Source organism: Calliopsis andreniformis, unplaced genomic scaffold (genome assembly GCF_051401765.1).
Source record: "Calliopsis andreniformis isolate RMS-2024a unplaced genomic scaffold, iyCalAndr_principal scaffold0076, whole genome shotgun sequence".
Classification (NCBI taxonomy): Eukaryota; Metazoa; Arthropoda; class Insecta; order Hymenoptera; family Andrenidae; genus Calliopsis; species Calliopsis andreniformis.
In genome coordinates, this window is record NW_027480485.1 from 2,385,653 (window position 1) to 2,397,604 (window position 11,952).

The window sequence follows — 11,952 nt, forward strand, 5'->3', positions numbered from 1 at the left end:
CCTCAATCCTCATTCTTCAATCCTCAATACCCAATCCTCAATCCTCAATCCTCAATCCTCAATCCTCAATCCGCAATTCTCAATACTCAACCATGAATCCTCAATTCTCAATGCTCAACAGAATATCCTGAATTCTCAGGATTCTATACTCAAACCTCAATTCTCAACCCTCAGCCCTCATTCTCAATATTCAATCCTCAATCCTCAATTCTCAATCATTAATCCTCAATCTTCAATCCGCAAACCTCAATTCTCAATACACAGCAATCAATCCTCAATTCTCAATGCTCAATAGAATATCCTGAATTCTCAGGATTCTATACTCAAACCTCAATCCTCAACCCACAGCCCTCATTCTCAATCCTCACTCCTCAATACTCAATCCTCAATATTCAATCCTCAATACTCAATCTTCAATCCTCAATTCTCAATCCTCAATGTTCAATCCTCAATACTCAATGTTCAATCCTCAATCCTCAATCCTCAATCCTCAATCCTCATTCTTCAATCCTCAATACCCAATCCTCAATCCTCAATCCTCAATCCTCAATCCTCAATCCGCAATTCTCAATACTCAACCATCAATCCTCAATTCTCAATTCTCAATAGAATATACTGAATTCTCAGGATTCTATACTCAAACCTCAATTCTCTACCCTCAGCCCTCATTCTCAATCTTCAATCCTCAATCCTCAATCCTCAAACCTCAATTCTCAATACTCAGCCATCAATCCTAAATTCCCATTGCTCAATTGAATATCCTGAATTCTCAGGATTCTATACTCAAACCTCAATCCTCAACCCTCAGCCCTCATTCTCAATCCTCACACCTCAATCCTCAATCCTCAATATTCAATCCTCAATACTCAACCTTCAATCCTCAATTCTCAATCCTCAGTGTTCAATCCTCAGTACTCAATCTTCAATCCTCAATCCTCAATCCTCAATCCTCAATCCTCAATCCTCATTCTTCAATCCTCAATACCCAATCCTCAATCCTCAATCCTCAATCCTCAATCCGCAATTCTCAATACTCAACCATCAATCCTCAATTCTCAATTCTCAATAGAATATACTGAATTCTCAGGATTCTATACTCAAACCTCAATTCTCTACCCTCAGCCCTCATTCTCAATCTTCAATCCTCAATCGCCAGTCCTCAATCTTCAATCCTCTATGCTCAATCCTCAATCCTCAAGCCTCAGTCCTCAATCCTCAATCCTCAATCTTCAATCCTCCAACCACAATCCTCAACCGTCAGTCCTCGTCCTCAATCCGCAACCCTCTAGTCCTCAATCCTCAATCTTCAATCATCAATACTCAATCTTCAATCCTCAATACTCAATCCTCAATCGTCAATCCTCAATCCCCAATCCTCAATCTTCAATGCTAAATCCTCAACCCTCAATCCCCAATCCTCAATCCACAATCTTCAATCCTCACTATTCAATCTTCAATCCACAATCCTCTATCCTCAATCCTAAATCCTCAATCCTCAATCCTGAATCCTCAATCTTCAATCCTCAATACTCAATCTGCAATCCTCAATCCTCAATCCTCAATCCTCAATCCTCAATCCTCAATCCTCAATCCTCAATCTTCAATCCTCAATACTCAATCTGCAATCCGCAATCCTCAATCCTCAATCCTCAATCCTCATTCTTCAATCCTCAATACCCAATCCTCAATATTCAATCCTCAATACTCAATCCTCAATTCTCAATCCTCAATCCCCAATCCTCAGACCTCAAACATCAATATTCAACCCTCAGCCCTCGTCCTCAATCCACAACCCTGAATCCTCAATCCTCAATCTTCAATCATCAATATTCAATCTCCAATCCTCAATCCTCAATACTCAATCCTCAATGTTCAATCCTCAATACTCAAACTTCAATCCTCAATCCTCAATCCTCAATCCTCAATCCTTATTCTTCAATCCTCAATACCCAATCCTCTATCTTCAATCGTCAATCCTCAATTCGCAATCCTCAATCCTCAATCCTCAGACCTCAGGTATCAATACTCAACCCTCAGTCCTCATCCTCAATTCTCAATTCTCAATCCTCAATCCTCAATCATCAATCCTCAACCCTCAAACCTCAATCCTCAACCGTCGGTCCTCGTCCTCAATCCTCAACACTCAATCCTCAATCCTCAATCTTCAATCATCAATAATCAATCTTCAATCCTCAATCATCAATCCTCAATCCTCAATCCTCAATCCTCAATATTCAACACTCAGCCCTCAGCCATCAATCCTCAATACTCAACCATCAATCCTCAATTCTCAATACCCAATAGAACATCCTGAATTCTCAGGATTCTATACTCAAACCTCAATTCTCAACCCTCAGCCCTCATTCTCAATCTTCAATCCTCAATCCTCAATTCTCAATCATTAATCCTCAATCTTCAATACTCAATCTTCAATCCTCAAACCTCAATTCTCAATACACAGCAATCAATCCTCAATTCTCAATGCTCAATAGAATATCCTGAATTCTGAGGATTCTATACTCAAACCTCAATCCTCAACCCACAGCCCTCATCCTCAATCCTCACTCCTCAATCCTCAATCCTCAATATTCAATCCTCAATACTCAATCTTCAATCCTCAATTCTCAATCCTCAATGTTCAATCCTCAATACTCAATGTTCAATCCTCAATCCTCAATCCTCAATCCTCAATCCTCATTCTTCAATCCTCAATACCCAATCCTCAATCCTCAATCCTCAATCCTCAATCCTCAATCCTCAATCCTCAATCCGCAATTCTCAATACTCAACCATCAATCCTCAATTCTCAATTCTCAATAGAATATACTGAATTCTCAGGATTCTATACTCAAACCTCAATTCTCTACCCTCAGCCCTCATTCTCAATCTTCAATCCTCAATCCTCAATCCTCAAACCTCAATTCTCAATACTCAGCCATCAATCCTAAATTCCCAATGCTCAATTGAATATCCTGAATTCTCAGGATTCTATACTCAAACCTCAATCCTCAACCCTCAGCCCTCATTCTCAATCCTCACTCCTCAATCCTCAATCCTCAATATTCAATCCTCAATACTCAACCTTCAATCCTCAATTCTCAATCCTCAGTGTTCAATCCTCAGTACTCAATCTTCAATCCTCAATCCTCAATCCTCAATCCTCAATCCTCAATCCTCATTCTTCAATCCTCAATACATAATCTTCTATCCTCAATCCTCTATCCTCAATCCTAAATCCTCAATCCTCAATCCTGAATCCTCAATCTTCAATCCTCAATACTCAATCTGCAATCCTCAATCCTCAATCCTCAATCCTCAATCCTCAATCCTCAATCCTCAATCCTCAATCTTCAATCCTCAATACTCAATCTGCAATCCGCAATCCTCAATCCTCAATCCTCAATCCTCATTCTTCAATCCTCAATACCCAATCCTCAATACTCAATCCTCAATACTCAATCCTCAATTCTTAATCCTCAATCCCCAATCCTCAGACCTCAAACATCAATATTCAACCCTCAGCCCTCGTCCTCAATCCACAACCCTGAATCCTCAATCCTCAATCTTCAATCATCAATATTCAATCTTCAATCCTCAATCCTCAATACTCAATCCTCAATGTTCAATCCTCAATACTCAATCTTCAATCCTCAATCCTCAATCCTCAATCCTCAATCCTCAATCCTCAATCCGCAATTCTCAATACTCAACCATGAATCCTCAATTCTCAATGCTCAATAGAATATCCTGAATTCTCAGGATTCTATACTCAAACCTCAATTCTCAACCCTCAGCCCTCATTCTCAATCTTCAATCCTCAATCCTCAATCCTCAATATTCAATTTTCAATACTCAATCTTCAATCCTCAATCCTCAATCCTCAATCCTCAATCCTCAATCCTCAGTCATAAATCCTCAATCCTCAATACTCAATCGTCAATCCTCAGTCCTCAATCCTGAATCCTCAATCCTCGTTCCTCAATCCTCAATCCTCAACCCTCAGTCCTCATCCTCAATTCTCAATTCTCAATCCTCAAACCTCAATCTTCAATCCCCAATAATCAATCTCCAATACTAGATCCTCAATCCCCAATCCTCGATCCTTAATCCTCAATCTTCAATCCTCAATCGCCAGTCCTCAATCTTCAATCCTCTATGCTCAATCCTCAATCCTCAAGCCTCAGTCCTCAATCCTCAATCCTCAATCTTCAATCCTCCAACCACAATCCTCAACCGTCAGTCCTCGTCCTCAATCCTCAACCCTCTAGTCCTCAATCCTCAATCTTCAATCATCAATACTCAATCTTCAATCCTCAATACTCAATCCTCAATCGTCAATCCTCAATCCCCAATCCTCAATCTTCAATGCTAAATCCTCAACCCTCAATCCTCAATCCTCAATCCACAATCTTCAATCCTCAATATTCAATCTTCAATCCTCAATCCTCTATCCTCAATCCTAAATCCGCAATCCTCAATCCTGAATCCTCAATCTTCAATCCTCAATACCCAATCCTCAGTCCTCAAACCACAGTCCTGAATCCTCAATCCTGAATCCTCAATCTTCAGTGATCAGTCATCAACAATCAGTTGTCAATCCTCAATCCTCCATAGAATATCATCAGTTCACAGCTTTCAATACTCAATACTCAATCTGCAATCTTCAAATCTCTATCCACAAACATCAATTCTAATCACTCAACCCTCAACACTCTGTCCCCAATCCTCAATATTCAACCCTCAATCCTCAATCCTCAATCCACAATCCTCAACCTTCAATCCTCAATACTCAATCTTCAATCCTCAATCCTCAATCCTCAATCCTCAATCCTCAATCCTCAATCCTCAATATTCAATCCTCAATACTCAATCTTCAATCATCAATTCTCAATCCTCAATGTTCAATCCTCAATACTCAATCTTCAATCCTCAATCCTCAATCCTCAATCCTCAATCCTCAATCCGCAATCCTCAATCCTCAGACATAAATCCTCAATCTTCAATACTCAATCGTCAATCCTCAGTCCTCAATCCTCAATCCTCAATCCTCGTTCCTCAATCCTCAACCCTCAACCCTCAGTCCTCATCCTCAATTCTCAATTCTCAATCCTCAATCCTCAATCTTCAATCCCCAATAATCAATCTCCAATACTAGATACTCAATCCCCAATCCTCAATTCTTAATCCTCAATCTTCAATCCTCAATCGCCAGTCCTCAATCTTCAATCCTCTATGCTCAATCCTCAATCCTCAAGCCTCAGTCCTCAATCCTCAATCCTCAATCCTCAATCCTCAAACCTCAATCCTCAACCGTCAGTCCTCGTCCTCAATCCTCAACCCTCTAATCCTCCATCCTCAATCTTCAATCATCAATACTCAATCTTCAATCCTCAATACTCAATCCCCAATCGTCAATCCTCAATCCCCAATCCTCAATCTTCAATGCTAAATCCTCAACCCTCAATCCTCAATCCTCAATCCACAATCTTCAATCCTCAATATTCAATCTTCAATCCTCAATCCTCAATCCTCAATCCTCAATCCTCAATCCTCAATCCGCAATTCTCAATACTCAACCATCAATCCTCAATTCTCAGTTCTCAATAGAATATCCTGAATTCTCAGGATTCTATACTCAAACCTCAATTCTCTAGCCTCAGCCCTCATTCTCAATCTTCAATCATCAATCCTCATTCCTCAAACCTCAATTCTCAATACTCAGCCATCAATCCTCAATTCTCAATGCTCAATTGAATATCCTGAATTCTCAGGATTCTATACTCAAACCTCAATCCTCAACCCTCAGCCCTCATTCTCAATCCTCACTCCTCAAACCTCAATCCTCAATATTCAATCCACAATACTCAATCTTCAACCCTCAATTCTCAATCCTCAATGTTCAATCCTCAATACTCAATCTTCAATCCTCAATCCTCAATCCTCAATCCTCAATCCTCATTCTACAATCCTCAATACCCAATCCTCAATCCTCAATCCTCAATCCTCAATCCTCAATCCTCAATCCGCAATTCTTAATACTCAACCATCAATCCTCAATTCTCAATGCTCAATAGAATATCCTGAATTCTCAGGATTCTATACTCAAACCTCAATTCTCAACCCTCAGCCCTCATTCTCAATCTTCAATCCTCAATACCCAATCCTCAGTCCTCAAACCACAATCCTCAATCCTCAATCCTCAATCCTCAATCTTCAGCCCTCAGTCCTCAACAATCAGTTGTCAATCCTCAATCCTCCATAGAATATCATCAATTCACAGTTTTCAATCCTCAATACTCAATCTGCAATCTTCAAATCTCTATCCACAAACATCAATTCTCATCACTCAACCCTCAACACTCAGTCCCCAATCTTTAATATTCAATCCTCAATCCTCAATCCTCAATCCACAACCCTCAACCTTCAATCCTCAATACTCAATCTTCAATCCTCAATCCTCAATCCTCAATCCTCAATACTCAATCCTCAATCCTCAATATTCAATCCTCAATACTCAATCCTCAATCATCAATCCTCAATCCTCAATCCTCAGTTCTCAATCCTCAGTCATCAATCATCAATCTTCAATACTGAATACTCAATCCTCAAGCCTCAGTCCTCAATCATCAATCCTCAACCCACAAACCTCTATCCTCAACCGTCGGTCCTCGTCCTCAATCCTCAACACTCAGCCCTCAACCATCAATCCTCAATACTCAACCATCAATCCTCAATTCTCAATACCCAATAGAACATCCTGAATTCTCATGGTTCAATACGCAATCCACAATATTCAATAATCAAATCTCAAACCTCAAGCATCAATTCTCAACACTCAATCCTCAACACTCAGTCCTCTCTCTTCAATACTACATCCACAACCCTCATTCCTCAAGCGTCAATCCTCAATACTCAATCCTCAATCCTCAATCCTCAATCTTCAGTTTTCAATCCTCAATACTCAATCTTCAATCCTCAATCCTCAATCCTCAATCCTCAATCCTCAATCATTAATCCTCAATCTTCAATACTCAATCCTCAATCCTCAAACCTCAATTCTCAATACTCAGCCATCAATCCTCAATTCTCAATAGAATATACTGAATTCTCAGGATTCTATACTCAAACCTCAATTCTCTACCCTCAGCCCTCATTCTCAATCTTCAATCCTCAATCCTCAATCCTCAAACCTCAATTCTCAATACTCAGCCATCAATCCTCAATTCTCAATGCTCAATTGAATATCCTGAATTCTCAGGATTCTATACTCAAACCTCAATCCTCAACCCTCAGCTCTCATTCTCAATCCTCACTCCTCAATCCTCAATCCTCAATATTCAATCCTCAATACTCAGCCATCAATCCTAAATTCCCATTGCTCAATTGAATATCCTGAATTCTCAGGATTCTATACTCAAACCTCAATCCTCAACCCTCAGCCCTCATTCTCAATCCTCACTCCTCAATCCTCAATCCTCAATATTCAATCCTCAATACTCAACCTTCAATCCTCAATTCTCAATCCTCAGTGTTCAATCCTCAGTACTCAATCTTCAATCCTCAATCCTCAATCCTCAATCCTCAATCCTCAATCCTCATTCTTCAATCCTCAATACCCAATCCTCAATCCTCAATCCTCAATCCTCAATCCGCAATTCTCAATACTCAACCATCAATCCTCAATTCTCAATTCTCAATAGAATATACTGAATTCTCAGGATTCTATACTCAAACCTCAATTCTCTACCCTCAGCCCTCATTCTCAATCTTCAATCCTCAATCGCCAGTCCTCAATCTTCAATCCTCTATGCTCAATCCTCAATCCTCAAGCCTCAGTCCTCAATCCTCAATCCTCAATCTTCAATCCTCCAACCACAATCCTCAACCGTCAGTCCTCGTCCTCAATCCGCAACCCTCTAGTCCTCAATCCTCAATCTTCAATCATCAATACTCAATCTTCAATCCTCAATACTCAATCCTCAATCGTCAATCCTCAATCCCCAATCCTCAATCTTCAATGCTAAATCCTCAACCCTCAATCCCCAATCCTCAATCCACAATCTTCAATCCTCAATATTCAATCTTCAATCCTCAATCCTCTATCCTCAATCCTAAATCCTCAATCCTCAATCCTGAATCCTCAATCTTCAATCCTCAATACTCAATCTGCAATCCTCAATCCTCAATCCTCAATCCTCAATCCTCAATCCTCAATCCTCAATCCTCAATCCTCAATCTTCAATCCTCAATACTCAATCTGCAATCCGCAATCCTCAATCCTCAATCCTCAATCCTCATTCTTCAATCCTCAATACCCAATCCTCAATATTCAATCCTCAATACTCAATCCTCAATTCTCAATCCTCAATCCCCAATCCTCAGACCTCAAACATCAATATTCAACCCTCAGCCCTCGTCCTCAATCCACAACCCTGAATCCTCAATCCTCAATCTTCAATCATCAATATTCAATCTTCAATCCTCAATCCTCAATACTCAATCCTCAATGTTCAATCCTCAATACTCAATCTTCAATCCTCAATCCTCAATCCTCAATCCTCAATCCTTATTCTTCAATCCTCAATACCCAATCCTCTATCTTCAATCGTCAATCCTCAATTCGCAATCCTCAATCCTCAATCCTCAGACCTCAGGTATCAATACTCAACCCTCAGTCCTCATCCTCAATTCTCAATTCTCAATCCTCAATCCTCAATCATCAATCCTCAACCCTCAAACCTCAATCCTCAACCGTCGGTCCTCGTCCTCAATCCTCAACACTCAATCCTCAATCCTCAATCTTCAATCATCAATAATCAATCTTCAATCCTCAATCATCAATCCTCAATCCTCAATCCTCAATCCTCAATATTCAACACTCAGCCCTCAGCCATCAATCCTCAATACTCAACCATCAATCCTCAATTCTCAATACCCAATAGAACATCCTGAATTCTCAGGATTCTATACTCAAACCTCAATTCTCAACCCTCAGCCCTCATTCTCAATCTTCAATCCTCAATCCTCAATTCTCAATCATTAATCCTCAATCTTCAATACTCAATCTTCAATCCTCAAACCTCAATTCTCAATACACAGCAATCAATCCTCAATTCTCAATGCTCAATAGAATATCCTGAATTCTGAGGATTCTATACTCAAACCTCAATCCTCAACCCACAGCCCTCATCCTCAATCCTCACTCCTCAATCCTCAATCCTCAATATTCAATCCTCAATACTCAATCTTCAATCCTCAATTCTCAATCCTCAATGTTCAATCCTCAATACTCAATGTTCAATCCTCAATCCTCAATCCTCAATCCTCAATCCTCATTCTTCATTCCTCAATACCCAATCCTCAATCCTCAATCCTCAATCCTCAATCCTCAATCCGCAATTCTCAATACTCAACCATCAATCCTCAATTCTCAATTCTCAATAGAATATACTGAATTCTCAGGATTCTATACTCAAACCTCAATTCTCTACCCTCAGCCCTCATTCTCAATCTTCAATCCTCAATCCTCAATCCTCAAACCTCAATTCTCAATACTCAATCCTCAGTGTTCAATCCTCAGTACTCAATCTTCAATCCTCAATCCTCAATCCTCAATCCTCAATCCTCAATCCTCATTCTTCAATCCTCAATACCCAATCTTCTATCCTCAATCCTCTATCCTCAATCCTAAATCCTCAATCCTCAATCCTGAATCCTCAATCTTCAATCCTCAATACTCAATCTGCAATCCTCAATCCTCAATCCTCAATCCTCAATCCTCAATCCTCAATCCTCAATCCTCAATCTTCAATCCTCAATACTCAATCTGCAATCCGCAATCCTCAATCCTCAATCCTCAATCCTCATTCTTCAATCCTCAATACCCAATCCTCAATACTCAATCCTCAATACTCAATCCTCAATTCTTAATCCTCAATCCCCAATCCTCAGACCTCAAACATCAATATTCAACCCTCAGCCCTCGTCCTCAATCCACAACCCTGAATCCTCAATCCTCAATCTTCAATCATCAATATTCAATCTTCAATCCTCAATCCTCAATACTCAATCCTCAATGTTCAATCCTCAATACTCAATCTTCAATCCTCAATCCTCAATCCTCAATATTCAATTTTCAATACTCAATCTTCAATCCTCAATCCTCAATCCTCAATCCTCAATCCTCAATCCTCAGTCATAAATCCTCAATCCTCAATACTCAATCGTCAATCCTCAGTCCTCAATCCTGAATCCTCAATCCTCGTTTCTCAATCCTCAATCCTCAACCCTCAGTCCTCATCCTCAATTCTCAATTCTCAATCCTCAAACCTCAATCTTCAATCCCCAATAATCAATCTCCAATACTAGATCCTCAATCCCCAATCCTCGATCCTTAATCCTCAATCTTCAATCCTCAATCGCCAGTCCTCAATCTTCAATCCTCTATGCTCAATCCTCAATCCTCAAGCCTCAGTCCTCAATCCTCAATCCTCAATCTTCAATCCTCCAACCACAATCCTCAACCGTCAGTCCTCGTCCTCAATCCTCAACCCTCTAGTCCTCAATCCTCAATCTTCAATCATCAATACTCAATCTTCAATCCTCAATACTCAATCCTCAATCGTCAATCCTCAATCCCCAATCCTCAATCTTCAATGCTAAATCCTCAACCCTCAATCCTCAATCCTCAATCCACAATCTTCAATCCTCAATATTCAATCTTCAATCCTCAATCCTCTATCCTCAATCCTAAATCCGCAATCCTCAATCCTGAATCCTCAATCTTCAATCCTCAATACCCAATCCTCAGTCCTCAAACCACAATCCTGAATCCTCAATCCTGAATCCTCAATCTTCAGTGATCAGTCATCAACAATCAGTTGTCAATCCTCAATCCTCCATAGAATATCATCAGTTCACAGCTTTCAATACTCAATACTCAATCTGCAATCTTCAAATCTCTATCCACAAACATCAATTCTAATCACTCAACCCTCAACACTCTGTCCCCAATCCTCAATATTCAACCCTCAATCCTCAATCCTCAATCCACAATCCTCAACCTTCAATCCTCAATACTCAATCTTCAATCCTCAATCCTCAATCCTCAATCCTCAATCCTCAATCCTCAATCCTCAATATTCAATCCTCAATACTCAATCTTCAATCATCAATTCTCAATCCTCAATGTTCAATCCTCAATACTCAATCTTCAATCCTCAATCCTCAATCCTCAATCCTCAATCCTCAATCCGCAATCCTCAATCCTCAGACATAAATCCTCAATCTTCAATACTCAATCGTCAATCCTCAGTCCTCAATCCTCAATCCTCAATCCTCGTTCCTCAATCCTCAACCCTCAACCCTCAGTCCTCATCCTCAATTCTCAATTCTCAATCCTCAATCCTCAATCTTCAATCCCCAATAATCAATCTCCAATACTAGATCCTCAATCCCCAATCCTCAATTCTTAATCCTCAATCTTCAATCCTCAATCGCCAGTCCTCAATCTTCAATCCTCTATGCTCAATCCTCAATCATAAAGCCTCAGTCCTCAATCCTCAATCCTCAATCCTCAATCCTCAATCCTCAATCCGCAATTCTCAATACTCAACCATCAATCCTCAATTCTCAGTTCTCAATAGAATATCCTGAATTCTCAGGATTCTATACTCAAACCTCAATTCTCTAGCCTCAGCCCTCATTCTCAATCTTCAATCATCAATCCTCATTCCTCAAACCTCAATTCTCAATACTCAGCCATCAATCCTCAATTCTCAATGCTCAATTGAATATCCTGAATTCTCAGGACTCTATACTCAAACCTCAATCCTCAACCCTCAGCCCTCATTCTCAATCCTCACTCCTCAAACCTCAATCCTCAATATTCAATCCACAATACTCAATCTTCAACCCTCAATTCTCAATCCCCAATGTTCAATCCTCAATACT